The sequence below is a fragment of the Lemur catta genome, chromosome 10 (genome assembly GCF_020740605.2).
Source record: "Lemur catta isolate mLemCat1 chromosome 10, mLemCat1.pri, whole genome shotgun sequence".
NCBI lineage: Eukaryota > Metazoa > Chordata > Mammalia > Primates > Lemuridae > Lemur > Lemur catta.
Genome location: NC_059137.1, coordinates 93,380,360 through 93,399,535, shown reverse-complemented (window position 1 = coordinate 93,399,535; position 19,176 = coordinate 93,380,360).

The following is a 19,176-nucleotide window of genomic DNA, read 5'->3' as shown; positions in this document are numbered from 1 at the left end:
CTGATGCTAACCCTAACCCTAACACTATCCTAGGGCTGATGCTAACCCTAACACTAACACTATCCTAGGGCTGATGCTAACCCTAACCCTAACCCTAACACTCTCCAAGGGCTGATGCTAACCCTAACCCTAACCCTAACACTATCCTAGGGCTGATGCTAACCCTAACCCTAACTCTAACACTATCTTAGGGCTGAGGCTAACCCTAACCATAACACTATCCTAGGCCTGATGCTAATCCTAACCCTAACCCTAACACTATCCTAGGGCTGATGCTAACCCTAACCCTAACACTATCCTAGGCCTGATGCTAACCCTAACCCTAACCCTAACACTATCCTAGGGCTGATGCTAACCCTAACCCTAACACTATCCTAGGGCTGATGCTAACCCTAACCCTAACCCTAACACTATCCTAGGGCTGATGCTAACCCTAACCCTAACAATATCCTAGGCCTGATGATAACCCTAACCCTAACCCTAACACTATCCTAGGGCTGATGCTAACCCTAACCCTAACACTATCCTAGGGCTGATGCTAACCCTAACCCTAACCCTAACACTATCCTAAGTCTGATGCTAACCCTAGACCTCACACTATACTAGGCCTGATGATAACCATAACCCTAACCTTAACACTATCCTAGGGCTGATGCTAACCCTAACCCTAACCCTAACACTATCCTAGAGCTGATGCTAACCCTAACCCTAACACTACCCTAGGCCTGATGATAACCCTAACACTAACCTTGACACTATCCTAGGGCTGATGCTAACCCTAACCCTAACCCTCACACTATCCTAGGACTGATGCTAACCCTAACCCTAACACTATCCTAGGGCTGATGCTAACCCTAACCCTAACTCTGACACTATCTTAGGGCTGAGGCTAACCCTAACCCTAACACTATCCTACGGCTGATGCTAACCCTAACCCTAACCCTAACCCTATCCTAGGGCTGATGCTAACCCTAACCCTAACACTATCCTAGGGCTGATGCTAACCCTAACCCTAACTCTAACACTATCTTAGGGCTGAGGCTAACCCTAATCCTAACACTATCCTACGGCTGATGCTAACCCTAACCCTAACCCTAACACTATCCTAGGGCTGATGCTAACCCTAACACTAACACTATCCTAGGGCTGATGCTAACCCTAACCCTAACCCTAACACTATCCTAGGGCTGATGCTAACCCTAACCCTAACTCTAACACTATCTTAGGGCTGAGGCTAACCCTAACCCTAACACTATCCTAGGGCTGATGCTAACCCTAACCCTAACCCTAAGACTATCCTAGGGCTGATGCTAACCCTAACCCTAACACTATCCTAGGCCTGATGCTAACCCTAAGCCTAACCCTAACACTATCGTAGGGCTGATGCTAACCCTAACCCTAACACTATCCTAGGGCTGATGCTAACCTAACACTAACCCTAACACTATCCTAGGGCTGATGCTAACCCTAACCCTAACACTATCCTAGGCCTGATGATAACCATAACCCTAACCCTAACACCATCCTAGGGCTGATGCTAACCCTAACTCTAACACTATCCTAGGGCTGATGCTAACCCTAACCCTAACCCTAACACTATCCTAGGGCTGATGCTAACCCTAACCCTAACACTATCCTAGGCCTGATGCTAACCTTAACCCTAACCCTAACACTATCCTAGGGCTGATGCTAACCCTAACCCTAACCCTAACACTATCCTAGGGCTGATGCTAACCCTAACCCTAACACTATCCTAGGCCTGATGATAACCCTAACCCTAACCCTAACACTATCCTAGGGCTGATGCTAAACCTAACCCTAACACTATCCTAGGGCTGATGCTAACCCTAACCCTAACCCTAACACTATCCTAAGTCTGATGCTAACCCTAGCCCTCACACTATCCTAGGCCTGATGATAACCCTAACCCTAACCTTAACACTATCCTAGGGCTGATGCTAACCCTAACCCTAACCCTAACACTATCCTAGAGCTGATGCTAACCCTAACCCTAACACTATCCTAGGCCTGATGATAACCCTAACCCTAACCCTGACACTATCCTAGGGCTGATGCTAACCCTAACCCTAACACTATCCTAGGGCTGATGCTAACCCTAACCCTAACACTATCCTGGGAGTGATGCTAACCCTAACCCTAACCCTAACACTATCCTAGGGCTGATGCTAACCCTAATCCTAACACTATCCTTGGGCTGATGCTAACCGTAACCCTAACCCTAACACTATCCTAGGGCAGATGCTAACCCTAACGCTAACCCTAACACTATCCTTGAACTGATGCTAACCCTAACCCTAACCCTAACACTATCCTAGGCCTGATGATAACCCTAACCCTAACCCTAACACTATCCTAGGATTTATGTTAACCCTAACCCTGACACTATCCTAGGGCTGATGCTAACCCTAACCCTAACCCTAACACTATCCTAGGGCGGATGCTAACCCTAACCCTAACCCTAACACTATCCTAAGGCTGATGCTAACCCTAACACTAACACTCTCCTAGGGCTGATGCTAACCCTAACCCTAACCCTAACATTATCCTAGGGCGGATGCTAGCCCTAACCCTAACCCTAACACTATCCTAGGGCTGATGCTAACCCTAACACTAACACTATCCTAGGCCTGATGCTAACCCTAACCCTAACCCTAACACTATCCTAGGGCTGATGCTAACCCTAACCCTAACACTATCCTAGGGCTGATGCTAACCCTAACACTAACACTATCCTAGGGCTGATGCTAATCCTAACCGTAACCCTAACACTCTCCAAGGGCTGATGCTAACCATAACCCTAACCCTAACACTATCCTAGGGCTGATGCTAACCCTAACCCTAACTCTAACACTATCTTAGGGCTGAGGCTAACCCTAACCCTAACACTATCCTACGGCTGATGCTAACCCTAACCCTAAACCTAACACTATCCTAGGGCTGATGCTAACCCTAACCCTAACACTATCCTAGGGCTGATGCTAACCCTAACCCTAACCCTAACACTATCCTAGGGCTGATGCTAACCCTAACCCTAACAATATCCTAGGCCTGATGATAACCCTAACCCTAACCCTAACACTATCCTAGGGCTGATGCTAACCCTAACCCTAACACTATCCTAGGGCTGATGCTAACACTAACCCTAACCCTAACACTATCCTAAGTCTGATGCTAACCCTAGACCTCACACTATACTAGGCCTGATGATAACCATAACCCTAACCTTAACACTATCCTAGGGCTGATGCTAACCCTAACCCTAACCCTAACACTATCCTAGGGCTGATGCTAACCCTAACCCTAACAATATCCTAGGCCTGATGATAACCCTAACCCTAACCCTAACACTATCCTAGGGCTGATGCTAACCCTAACCCTAACACTATCCTAGGGCTGATGCTAACCCTAACCCTAACCCTAACACTATCCTAAGTCTGATGCTAACCCTAGACCTCACACTATACTAGGCCTGATGATAACCATAACCCTAACCTTAACACTATCCTAGGGCTGATGCTAACCCTAACCCTAACCCTAACACTATCCTAGAGCTGATGCTAACCCTAACCCTAACACTATCCTAGGCCTGATGATAACCCTAACACTAACCCTAACACTATCCTAGGGCTGATGCTAACCCTAACCCTAACACTATCCTAGGGCTGATGCTAACCCTAACCCTAACTCTAACACTATCTTAGGGCTGAGGCTAACCCTAATCCTAACACTATCCTACGGCTGATGCTAACCCTAACCCTAACCCTAACACTATCCTAGGGCTGATGCTAACCCTAACACTAACACTATCCTAGGGCTGATGCTAACCCTAACCCTAACCCTAACACTATCCTAGGGCTGATGCTAACCCTAACCCTAACTCTAACACTATCTTAGGGCTGAGGCTAACCCTAACCCTAACAGTATCCTACGGCTGATGCTAACCCTAACCCTAACCCTAAGACTATCCTAGGGCTGATGCTAACCCTAACCCTAACACTATCCTAGGCCTGATGCTAACCCTAAGCCTAACCCTAACCCTTTCGTAGGGCTGATGCTAACCCTAACCCTAACACTATCCTAGGGCTGATGCTAACCTAACACTAACCCTAACACTATCCTAGGGCTGATGTTAACCCTAACCCTAACACTATCCTAGGCCTGATGATAACCCTATCCCTAACCCTAACACCATCCTAGGGCTGATGCTAACCCTAACCCTAACACTATCCTAGGGCTGATGCTAACCCTAACCCTAACCCTAACACTATCCTAGGGCTGATGCTAACCCTAACCCTAACACTATCCTAGGCCTGATGCTAACCTTAACCCTAACCCTAACACTATCCTAGGGCTGATGCTAACCCTAACCCTAACCCTAACACTATCCTAGAGCTGATGCTAACCCTAACCCTAACCTTAACCCTAACCCTAATACTATCCTAGGGCTGATGCTAACCCTAACCCTAACCCTAACACTATCCTAGGGCTGATGCTAACCCTAACCCTAACTCTAACACTATCCTAGGGCTGAGGCTAACCCTAACCCTAACACTATCCTACTGCTGATGCTAACCCTAACCCTAACCCTAACACTATCCTAAGGCTGATGCTAACCCTAACACTAACACTATCCTAGGCCTGGTGCTAACCCTAACCCTAACCCTAACACTATTCTAGGGCTGATGCTAACCCTAACCCTAATAATATCCTAGGGCTGATGCTAACCCTAACCCTAACCCTAACACTATCCTAGGGCTGATGCTATCCCTAACCCTAACCCTAACAATATCCTAGGGCTGATGCTAACCCTAACCCTAAACCTAATACTATCCTAGGGCTTATGCTAACCCTAACCCTAACCCTAACACTATCCTAGGGCTGATGCTAACCCTAACCCTAACCCTAACACTATCCTAGGGCTGATGCTAACCCTAACCCTAACACTATCCTAGGCCTGATGATAACCCTAACCCTAACCCTAACACTATCCTAGGGCTGATGCTAAACCTAACCCTAACACTATCCTAGGGCTGATGCTAACCCTAACCCTAACCCTAACACTATCCTAAGTCTGATGCTAACCCTAGCCCTCACACTATCCTAGGCCTGATGATAACCCTAACCCTAACCTTAACACTATCCTAGGGCTGATGCTAACCCTAACCCTAACCCTAACACTATCCTAGAGCTGATGCTAACCCTAACCCTAACACTATCCTAGGCCTGATGATAACCCTAACCCTAACCCTGACACTATCCTAGGGCTGATGCTAACCCTAACCCTAACACTATCCTAGGGCTGATGCTAACCCTAACCCTAACACTATCCTGGGCCTGATGCTAATCCTAACCCTAACCCTAACACTATCCTAGGGCTGATGCTAACCCTAATCCTAACACTATCCTTGGGCTGATGCTAACCCTAACCCTAACCCTAACACTATCCTAGGGCAGATGCTAACCCTAACGCTAACCCTAACACTATCCTTGAACTGATGCTAACCCTAACCCTAACCCTAACACTATCCTAGGCCTGATGATAACCCTAACCCTAACCCTAACACTATCCTAGGATTTATGTTAACCCTAACCCTGACACTATCCTAGGGCTGATGCTAACCCTAACCCTAACCCTAACACTATCCTAGGGCGGATGCTAACCCTAACCCTAACCCTAACACTATCCTAAGGCTGATGCTAACCCTAACACTAACACTATCCTAGGGCTGATGCTAACCCTAACCCTAACCCTAACATTATCCTAGGGCGGATGCTAACCCTAACCCTAACCCTAACACTATCCTAGGGCTGATGCTAACCCTAACACTAACACTATTCTAGGCCTGATGCTAACCCTAACCCTAACCCTAACACTATCCTAGGGCTGATGCTAACCCTAACCCTAACACTATCCTAGGGCTGATGCTAACCCTAACACTAACACTATCCTAGGGCTGATGCTAACCCTAACCCTAACCCTAACACTCTCCAAGGGCTGATGCTAACCATAACCCTAACCCTAACACTATCCTAGGGCTGATGCTAACCCTAACCCTAACTCTAACACTATCTTAGGGCTGAGGCTAACCCTAACCCTAACACTATCCTACGGCTGATGCTAACCCTAACCCTAACCCTAACACTATCCTAGGGCTGATGCTAACCCTAACCCTAACACTATCCTAGGGCTGATGCTAACCCTAACCCTAACCCTAACACTATCCTAGGGCTGATGCTAACCCTAACCCTAACAATATCCTAGGCCTGATGATAACCCTAACCCTAACCCTAACACTATCCTAGGGCTGATGCTAACCCTAACCCTAACACTATCCTAGGGCTGATGCTAACCCTAACCCTAACCCTAACACTATCCTAAGTCTGATGCTAACCCTAGACCTCACACTATACTAGGCCTGATGATAACCATAACCCTAACCTTAACACTATCCTAGGGCTGATGCTAACCCTAACCCTAACCCTAACACTATCCTAGAGCTGATGCTAACCCTAACCCTAACACTATCCTAGGCCTGATGATAACCCTAACACTAACCTTGACACTATCCTAGGGCTGATGCTAACCCTAACCCTAACCCTAACACTATCCTAGGGCTGATGCTAACCCTAACCCTAACACTATCCTAGGGCTGATGCTAACCCTAACCCTAACTCTAACACTATCTTAGGGCTGAGGCTAACCCTAATCCTAACACTATCCTACGGCTGATGCTAACCCTAACCCTAACCCTAACACTATCCTAGGGCTGATGCTAACCCTAACACTAACACTATCCTAGGGCTGATGCTAACCCTAACCCTAACCCTAACACTATCCTAGGGCTGATGCTAACCCTAACCCTAACTCTAACACTATCTTAGGGCTGAGGCTAACCCTAACCCTAACACTATCCTAGGCCTGATGATAACCCTAACCCTAACCCTAACACTATCCTAGGGCTGATGCTAAACCTAACCCTAACACTATCCTAGGGCTGATGCTAACCCTAACCCTAACCCTAACACTATCCTAAGTCTGATGCTAACCCTAGCCCTCACACTATCCTAGGCCTGATGATAACCCTAACCCTAACCTTAACACTATCCTAGGGCTGATGCTAACCCTAACCCTAACCCTAACACTATCCTAGAGCTGATGCTAACCCTAACCCTAACACTATCCTAGGCCTGATGATAACCCTAACCCTAACCCTGACACTATCCTAGGGCTGATGCTAACCCTAACCCTAACACTATCCTAGGGCTGATGCTAACCCTAACCCTAACACTATCCTGGGAGTGATGCTAACCCTAACCCTAACCCTAACACTATCCTAGGGCTGATGCTAACCCTAATCCTAACACTATCCTTGGGCTGATGCTAACCGTAACCCTAACCCTAACACTATCCTAGGGCAGATGCTAACCCTAACGCTAACCCTAACACTATCCTTGAACTGATGCTAACCCTAACCCTAACCCTAACACTATCCTAGGCCTGATGATAACCCTAACCCTAACCCTAACACTATCCTAGGATTTATGTTAACCCTAACCCTGACACTATCCTAGGGCTGATGCTAACCCTAACCCTAACCCTAACACTATCCTAGGGCGGATGCTAACCCTAACCCTAACCCTAACACTATCCTAAGGCTGATGCTAACCCTAACACTAACACTCTCCTAGGGCTGATGCTAACCCTAACCCTAACCCTAACATTATCCTAGGGCGGATGCTAGCCCTAACCCTAACCCTAACACTATCCTAGGGCTGATGCTAACCCTAACACTAACACTATCCTAGGCCTGATGCTAACCCTAACCCTAACCCTAACACTATCCTAGGGCTGATGCTAACCCTAACCCTAACACTATCCTAGGGCTGATGCTAACCCTAACACTAACACTATCCTAGGGCTGATGCTAATCCTAACCGTAACCCTAACACTCTCCAAGGGCTGATGCTAACCATAACCCTAACCCTAACACTATCCTAGGGCTGATGCTAACCCTAACCCTAACTCTAACACTATCTTAGGGCTGAGGCTAACCCTAACCCTAACACTATCCTACGGCTGATGCTAACCCTAACCCTAAACCTAACACTATCCTAGGGCTGATGCTAACCCTAACCCTAACACTATCCTAGGGCTGATGCTAACCCTAACCCTAACCCTAACACTATCCTAGGGCTGATGCTAACCCTAACCCTAACAATATCCTAGGCCTGATGATAACCCTAACCCTAACCCTAACACTATCCTAGGGCTGATGCTAACCCTAACCCTAACACTATCCTAGGGCTGATGCTAACCCTAACCCTAACCCTAACACTATCCTAAGTCTGATGCTAACCCTAGACCTCACACTATACTAGGCCTGATGATAACCATAACCCTAACCTTAACACTATCCTAGGGCTGATGCTAACCCTAACCCTAACCCTAACACTATCCTAGGGCTGATGCTAACCCTAACCCTAACAATATCCTAGGCCTGATGATAACCCTAACCCTAACCCTAACACTATCCTAGGGCTGATGCTAACCCTAACCCTAACACTATCCTAGGGCTGATGCTAACCCTAACCCTAACCCTAACACTATCCTAAGTCTGATGCTAACCCTAGACCTCACACTATACTAGGCCTGATGATAACCATAACCCTAACCTTAACACTATCCTAGGGCTGATGCTAACCCTAACCCTAACCCTAACACTATCCTAGAGCTGATGCTAACCCTAACCCTAACACTATCCTAGGCCTGATGATAACCCTAACACTAACCCTAACACTATCCTAGGGCTGATGCTAACCCTAACCCTAACACTATCCTAGGGCTGATGCTAACCCTAACCCTAACTCTAACACTATCTTAGGGCTGAGGCTAACCCTAATCCTAACACTATCCTACGGCTGATGCTAACCCTAACCCTAACCCTAACACTATCCTAGGGCTGATGCTAACCCTAACACTAACACTATCCTAGGGCTGATGCTAACCCTAACCCTAACCCTAACACTATCCTAGGGCTGATGCTAACCCTAACCCTAACTCTAACACTATCTTAGGGCTGAGGCTAACCCTAACCCTAACAGTATCCTACGGCTGATGCTAACCCTAACCCTAACCCTAAGACTATCCTAGGGCTGATGCTAACCCTAACCCTAACACTATCCTAGGCCTGATGCTAACCCTAAGCCTAACCCTAACCCTTTCGTAGGGCTGATGCTAACCCTAACCCTAACACTATCCTAGGGCTGATGCTAACCTAACACTAACCCTAACACTATCCTAGGGCTGATGTTAACCCTAACCCTAACACTATCCTAGGCCTGATGATAACCCTATCCCTAACCCTAACACCATCCTAGGGCTGATGCTAACCCTAACCCTAACACTATCCTAGGGCTGATGCTAACCCTAACCCTAACCCTAACACTATCCTAGGGCTGATGCTAACCCTAACCCTAACACTATCCTAGGCCTGATGCTAACCTTAACCCTAACCCTAACACTATCCTAGGGCTGATGCTAACCCTAACCCTAACCCTAACACTATCCTAGAGCTGATGCTAACCCTAACCCTAACCTTAACCCTAACCCTAATACTATCCTAGGGCTGATGCTAACCCTAACCCTAACCCTAACACTATCCTAGGGCTGATGCTAACCCTAACCCTAACTCTAACACTATCCTAGGGCTGAGGCTAACCCTAACCCTAACACTATCCTACTGCTGATGCTAACCCTAACCCTAACCCTAACACTATCCTAAGGCTGATGCTAACCCTAACACTAACACTATCCTAGGCCTGGTGCTAACCCTAACCCTAACCCTAACACTATTCTAGGGCTGATGCTAACCCTAACCCTAATAATATCCTAGGGCTGATGCTAACCCTAACCCTAACCCTAACACTATCCTAGGGCTGATGCTATCCCTAACCCTAACCCTAACAATATCCTAGGGCTGATGCTAACCCTAACCCTAAACCTAATACTATCCTAGGGCTTATGCTAACCCTAACCCTAACCCTAACACTATCCTAGGGCTGATGCTAACCCTAACCCTAACCCTAACACTATCCTAGGGCTGATGCTAACCCTAACCCTAACACTATCCTAGGCCTGATGATAACCCTAACCCTAACCCTAACACTATCCTAGGGCTGATGCTAAACCTAACCCTAACACTATCCTAGGGCTGATGCTAACCCTAACCCTAACCCTAACACTATCCTAAGTCTGATGCTAACCCTAGCCCTCACACTATCCTAGGCCTGATGATAACCCTAACCCTAACCTTAACACTATCCTAGGGCTGATGCTAACCCTAACCCTAACCCTAACACTATCCTAGAGCTGATGCTAACCCTAACCCTAACACTATCCTAGGCCTGATGATAACCCTAACCCTAACCCTGACACTATCCTAGGGCTGATGCTAACCCTAACCCTAACACTATCCTAGGGCTGATGCTAACCCTAACCCTAACACTATCCTGGGCCTGATGCTAATCCTAACCCTAACCCTAACACTATCCTAGGGCTGATGCTAACCCTAATCCTAACACTATCCTTGGGCTGATGCTAACCCTAACCCTAACCCTAACACTATCCTAGGGCAGATGCTAACCCTAACGCTAACCCTAACACTATCCTTGAACTGATGCTAACCCTAACCCTAACCCTAACACTATCCTAGGCCTGATGATAACCCTAACCCTAACCCTAACACTATCCTAGGATTTATGTTAACCCTAACCCTGACACTATCCTAGGGCTGATGCTAACCCTAACCCTAACCCTAACACTATCCTAGGGCGGATGCTAACCCTAACCCTAACCCTAACACTATCCTAAGGCTGATGCTAACCCTAACACTAACACTATCCTAGGGCTGATGCTAACCCTAACCCTAACCCTAACATTATCCTAGGGCGGATGCTAACCCTAACCCTAACCCTAACACTATCCTAGGGCTGATGCTAACCCTAACACTAACACTATTCTAGGCCTGATGCTAACCCTAACCCTAACCCTAACACTATCCTAGGGCTGATGCTAACCCTAACCCTAACACTATCCTAGGGCTGATGCTAACCCTAACACTAACACTATCCTAGGGCTGATGCTAACCCTAACCCTAACCCTAACACTCTCCAAGGGCTGATGCTAACCATAACCCTAACCCTAACACTATCCTAGGGCTGATGCTAACCCTAACCCTAACTCTAACACTATCTTAGGGCTGAGGCTAACCCTAACCCTAACACTATCCTACGGCTGATGCTAACCCTAACCCTAACCCTAACACTATCCTAGGGCTGATGCTAACCCTAACCCTAACACTATCCTAGGGCTGATGCTAACCCTAACCCTAACCCTAACACTATCCTAGGGCTGATGCTAACCCTAACCCTAACAATATCCTAGGCCTGATGATAACCCTAACCCTAACCCTAACACTATCCTAGGGCTGATGCTAACCCTAACCCTAACACTATCCTAGGGCTGATGCTAACCCTAACCCTAACCCTAACACTATCCTAAGTCTGATGCTAACCCTAGACCTCACACTATACTAGGCCTGATGATAACCATAACCCTAACCTTAACACTATCCTAGGGCTGATGCTAACCCTAACCCTAACCCTAACACTATCCTAGAGCTGATGCTAACCCTAACCCTAACACTATCCTAGGCCTGATGATAACCCTAACACTAACCTTGACACTATCCTAGGGCTGATGCTAACCCTAACCCTAACCCTAACACTATCCTAGGGCTGATGCTAACCCTAACCCTAACACTATCCTAGGGCTGATGCTAACCCTAACCCTAACTCTAACACTATCTTAGGGCTGAGGCTAACCCTAATCCTAACACTATCCTACGGCTGATGCTAACCCTAACCCTAACCCTAACACTATCCTAGGGCTGATGCTAACCCTAACACTAACACTATCCTAGGGCTGATGCTAACCCTAACCCTAACCCTAACACTATCCTAGGGCTGATGCTAACCCTAACCCTAACTCTAACACTATCTTAGGGCTGAGGCTAACCCTAACCCTAACACTATCCTACGGCTGATGCTAACCCTAACCCTAACCCTAACATTATCCAAGGGCTGATGCTAACCCTAACCCTAACACTATCCTAGGCCTGATGATAACCCTAACACTAACCCTGACACTATCCTAGGGCTGATGATAACCCTAACCCTAACCCTCACACTATCCTAGGACTGATGCTAACACTAACCCTAACACTATCCTAGGGCTGATGCTAACCCTAACCCTAACTCTAACACTATCTTAGGGCTGAGGCTAACCCTAACCCTAACACTATCCTAGGGCTGATGCTAACCCTAACCCTAACCCTAACACTATCCTAGGGCTGATGCTAACCCTAACCCTAACACTATCCTAGGGCTGATGCTAACCCTAAACCTAACTCACTATCTTAGGGCTGAGGCTAACCCTAATCCTAAAACTATCCTACGGCTGATGCTAACCCTAACCCTAACCCTAAGACTATCCTAGGGCTGATGCTAACCCTAACCCTAACACTATCCTAGGCCTGATGCTAACCCTAAGCCTAACCCTAACACTATCGTAGGGCTGATGCTAACCCTAACCCTAACACTATCCTAGGGCTGATGCTAACCTAACCCTAACCCTAACACTATCCTAGGGGTGATGCTAACCCTAACCCTAACACTATCCTAGGCCTGATTATAACCCTAACCCTAACCCTAACACCATCCTAGGGCTGATGCTAACTCTAACCCTAACACTATCCTAGGGCTGATGCTAACCCTAACCCTAACCCTAACACTATCCTAGGGCTGATGCTAACCCTAACCCTAACACTATCCTAGGCCTGATGCTAACCCTAACCCTAACCCTAACACTATCCTAGGGCTGATGCTAACCCTAACCCTAACCCTAACACTATCCTAGAGCTGATGCTAACCCTAACCCTAACCCTAACCCTAACCCTAATACTATCCTAGGGCTGATGCTAACCCTAACCCTAACCCTAACACTATCCTAGGGCTGATGCTAACCCTAACCCTAACTCTAACACTATCCTAGGGCTGAGGCTAACCCTAACCCTAACACTATCCTACTGCTGATGCTAACCCTAACCCTAACCCTAACACTATCCTAAGGCTGATGTTAACCCTAACACTAACACTATCCTAGGCCTGGTGCTAACCCTAACCCTAACCCTAACACTATTCTAGGGCTGATGCTAACCCTAACCCTAATAATATCCTAGGGCTGATGCTAACCCTAACCCTAACCCTAACACTATCCTAGGGCTGATGCTATCCCTAACCCTAACCCTAACACTATCCTAGGGCTGATGCTAACCCTAACCCTAACACTATCCTAGGGCTGATGCTAACCCTAACCCTAACCCTAACACTATCCTAGGGCTGATGCTAACCCTAACCCTAACAATATCCTAGGCCTGATGATAACCCTAACCCTAACCCTAACACTATCCTAGGGCTGATGCTAACCCTAACCCTAACACTATCCTAGGGCTGATGCTAACCCTAACCCTAACCCTAACACTATCCTAAGTCTGATGCTAACCCTAGACCTCACACTATACTAGGCCTGATGATAACCATAACCCTAACCCTAACACTATCCTAGGGCTGATGCTAACCCTAACCCTAACTCTGACACTATCTTAGGGCTGAGGCTAACCCTAACCCTAACACTATCCTACGGCTGATGCTAACCCTAACCCTAACCCTAACACTATCCTAGGGCTGATGCTAACCCTAACCCTAACACTATCCTAGGGCTGATGCTAACCCTAACCCTAACTCTAACACTATCTTAGGGCTGAGGCTAACGCTAATCCTAACACTATCCTACGGCTGATGCTAACCCTAACCCTAACCCTAACACTATCCTAGGGCTGATGCTAACCCTAACACTAACACTATCCTAGGGCTGATTCTAACCCTAACCCTAACCCTAACACTATCCTAGGGCTGATGCTAACCCTAACCCTAACTCTAACACTATCTTAGGGCTGAGGCTAACCCTAACCCTAACACTATCCTACGGCTGATGCTAACCCTAACCCTAACCCTAAGACTATCCTAGGGCTGATGCTAACCCTAACCCTAACACTATCCTAGGCCTGATGCTAACACTAAGCCTAACCCTAACACTATCGTAGGGCTGATGCTAACCCTAACCCTAACACTATCCTAGGGCTGATGCTAACCTAACACTAACCCTAACACTATCCTAGGGCTGATGCTAACCCTAACCCTAACACTATCCTAGGCCTGATGATAACCCTAACCCTAACCCTAACACCTTCCTAGGGCTGATGCTAACCCTAACCCTAACACTATCCTAGGGCTGATGCTAACCCTAACCCTAACCCTAACACTATCCTAGGGCTGATGCTAACCCTAACCCTAACACTATCCTAGGCCTGATGCTAACCTTAACCCTAACCCTAACACTATCCTAGGGCTGATGCTAACCCTAACCCTAACCCTAACACTATCCTAGAGCTGATGCTAACCCTAACCCTAACCTTAACCCTAACCCTAATACTATCCTAAGCTGATGCTAACCCTAACCCTAACCCTAACACTATCCTAGGGCTGATGCTAACCCTAACCCTAACTCTAACACTATCCTAGGGCTGAGGCTAACCCTAACCCTAACACTATCCTACTGCTGATGCTAACCCTAACCCTAACCCTAACACTATCCTAAGGCTGATGCTAACCCTAACACTAACACTATCCTAGGCCTGGTGCTAACCCTAACCCTAACCCTAACACTATTCTAGGGCTGATGCTAACCCTAACCCTAATAATATCCTAGGGCTGATGCTAACCCTAACCCTAACCCTAACACTATCCTAGGGCTGATGCTATCCCTAACCCTAACCCTAACACTATCCTAGGGCTGATGCTAACCCTAACCCTAAACCTAATACTATCCTAGGGCTGATGCTAACCCTAACCCTAACCCTAACACTATCCTAGGGCTGATGCTAACCCTAACCCTAACCCTAACACTATCCTAGGGCTGAAGCTAACCCTAACCCTAACACTATCCTAGGCCTGATGATAACCCTAACCCTAACCCTAACACTATCCTAGAGCTGATGCTAACCCTAACCCTGACACTATCCTAGGGCTGATGCTAACCCTAACCCTAACACTATCCTAGGGCTGATGCTAACCCTAACCCTAACCCTAACACTATCCTAGGGCTGATGCTAACCCTAACCCTAACAATATCCTAGGCCTGATGATAACCCTAACCCTAACCCTAACACTATCCTAGGGCTGATGCTAACCCTAACCCTAACAATATCCTAGGCCTGATGATAACCCTAACCCTAACCCTAACACTATCCTAGGGCTGATGCTATCCCTAACCCTAACCCTAACACTATCCTAGGGCTGATGCTAACCCTAACCCTAAACCTAATACTATCCTAGGGCTGATGCTAACCCTAACCCTAACCCTAACACTATCCTGGGCGTGATGCTAACCCTAACCCTAACCCTAACACTATCCTAGGGCTGATGCTAACCCTAATCCTAACACTATCCTTGGGCTGATGCTAACCCTAACCCTAACCCTAACACTATCCTAGGGCAGATGCTAACCCTAACGCTAACCCTAACACTATCCTTGAACTGATGCTAACCCTAACCCTAACCCTAACACTATCCTAGGCCTGATGATAACCCTAACCCTAACCCTAACACTATCCTAGGATTTATGTTAACCCTAACCCTAACACTATCCTAGGGCTGATGCTAACCCTAACCCTAACACTAACACTATCCTAGGGCGGATGCTAACCCTAACACTAACCCTAACACTATCCTAAGGCTGTTGCTAACCTAACACTAACACTATCCTAGGGCTGATGCTAACCCTAACCCTAACCCTAACCCTAACATTATCCTAGGGAGGATGCTAACCCAAACCCTAACCCTAACACTATCCTAGGGCTGATGCTAACCCTAACACTAACACTATCCTAGGCCTGATGCTAACCCTAACCCTAACCCTAACACTATCCTAGGGCTGATGCTAACCCTAACCCTAACACTATCCTAGGGCTGATGCTAACCCTAACACTAACACTATCCTAGGGCTGATGCTAACCCTAACCCTAACCCTAACACTCTCCAAGGGCTGATGCTAACCATAACCCTAACCCTAACACTATCCTAGGGCTGATGCTAACCCTAACCCTAACTCTAACACTATCTTAGGGCTGAGGCTAACCCTAACCCTAACACTATCCTACGGCTGATGCTAACCCTAACCCTAACCCTAACACTATCCTAGGGCTGATGCTAACCCTAACCCTAACACTATCCTAGGGCTGATGCTAACCCTAACCCTAACCCTAACACTATCCTAGGGCTGATGCTAACCCTAACCCTAACAATATCCTAGGCCTGATGATAACCCTAACCCTAACCCTAACACTATCCTAGGGCTGATGCTAACCCTAACCCTAACACTATCCTAGGGCTGATGCTAACCCTAACCCTAACCCTAACACTATCCTAAGTCTGATGCTAACCCTAGACCTCACACTATACTAGGCCTGATGATAACCATAACCCTAACCTTAACACTATCCTAGGGCTGATGCTAACCCTAACCCTAACCCTAACACTATCCTAGGGCTGATGCTAACCCTAACCCTAACAATATCCTAGGCCTGATGATAACCCTAACCCTAACCCTAACACTATCCTAGGGCTGATGCTAACCCTAACCCTAACACTATCCTAGGGCTGATGCTAACCCTAACCCTAACCCTAACACTATCCTAAGTCTGATGCTAACCCTAGACCTCACACTATACTAGGCCTGATGATAACCATAACCCTAACCTTAACACTATCCTAGGGCTGATGCTAACCCTAACCCTAACCCTAACACTATCCTAGAGCTGATGCTAACCCTAACCCTAACACTACCCTAGGCCTGATGATAACCCTAACACTAACCTTGACACTATCCTAGGGCTGATGCTAACCCTAACCCTAACCCTCACACTATCCTAGGACTGATGCTAACCCTAACCCTAACACTATCCTAGGGCTGATGCTAACCCTAACCCTAACTCTGACACTATCTTAGGGCTGAGGCTAACCCTAACCCTAACACTATCCTACGGCTGATGCTAACCCTAACCCTAACCCTAACACTATCCTAGGGCTGATGCTAACCCTAACCCTAACACTATCCTAGGGCTGATGCTAACCCTAACACTAACACTATCCTAGGGCTGATGCTAACCCTAACCCTAACCCTAACACTATCCTAGGGCTGATGCTAACCCTAACCCTAACTCTAACACTATCTTAGGGCTGAGGCTAACCCTAACCCTAACACTATCCTACGGCTGATGCTAACCCTAACCCTAACCCTAAGACTATCCTAGGGCTGATGCTAACCCTAACCCTAACACTTTCCTAGGCCTGATGCTAACCCTAAGCCTAACCATAACACTATCGTAGGGCTGATGCTAACCCTAACCCTAACACTATCCTAGGGCTGATGCTAACCTAACACTAACCCTAACACTATCCTAGGGCTGATGCTAACCCTAACCCTAACACTATCCTAGGCCTGATGATAACCCTAACCCTAACCCTAACACCATCCTAGGGCTGATGCTAACCCTAACCCTAACACTATCCTAGGGCTGATGCTAACCCTAACCCTAACCCTAACACTATCCTAGGGCTGATGCTAACCCTAACCCTAACACTATCCTAGGCCTGATGCTAACCTTTACCCTAACCCTAACACTATCCTAGGGCTGATGCTAACCCTAACCCTAACCCTAACACTATCCTAGAGCTGATGCTAACCCTAACCCTAACCTTAACCCTAACCCTAATACTATCCTAGGGCTGATGCTAACCCTAACCATAACCCTAACACTATCCTAGGGCTGATGCTAACCCTAACCCTAACTCTAACACTATCCTAGGGCTGAGGCTAACCCTAACCCTAACACTATCCTACTGCTGATGCTAACCCTAACCCTAACCCTAACACTATCCTAAGGCTGATGCTAACCCTAACACTAACACTATCCTAGGCCTGGTGCTAACCCTAACCCTAACCCTAACACTATTCTAGGGCTGATGCTAACCCTAACCCTAATAATATCCTAGGGCTGATGCTAACCCTAACCCTAACCCTAACACTATCCTAGGGCTGATGCTATCCCTAACCCTAACCCTAACACTATCCTAGGGCTGATGCTAACCCTAACCCTAAACCTAATACTATCCTAGGGCTGATGCTAACCCTAACCCTAACCCTAACACTATCCTAGGGCTGATGCTAACCCTAACCCTAACCCTAACTCTATCCTAGGGCTGATGCTAACCCTAACCCTAACACTATCCTAGGCCTGATGATAACCCTAACCCTAACCCTAACACTATCCTAGGGCTGATGCTAAACCTAACCCTAACACTATCCTAGGGCTGATGCTAACCCTAACCCTAACCCTAACACTATCCTAAGTCTGATGCTAACCCTAGCCCTCACACTATCCTAGGCCTGATGATAACCCTAACCCTAACCTTAACACTATCCTAGGGCTGATGCTAACCCTAACCCTAACCCTAACACTATCCTAGAGCTGATGCTAACCCTAACCCTAACACTATCCTAGGCCTGATGATAACCCTAACCCTAACCCTGACACTATCCTAGGGCTGATGCTAACCCTTACCCTAACACTATCCTAGGGCTGATGCTAACCCTAACCCTAACACTATCCTGGGCGTGATGCTAACCCTAACCCTAACCCTAACACTATCCTAGGGCTGATGCTAACCCTAATCCTAACACTATCCTTGGGCTGATGCTAACCCTAACCCTAACCCTAACACTATCCTAGGGCAGATGCTAACCCTAACGCTAACCCTAACACTATCCTTGAACTGATGCTAACCCTAACCCTAACCCTAACACTATCCTAGGCCTGATGATAACCCTAACCCTAACCCTAACACTATCCTAGGATTTATGTTAACCCTAACCCTAACACTATCCTAGGGCTGATGCTAACCCTAACCCTAACCCTA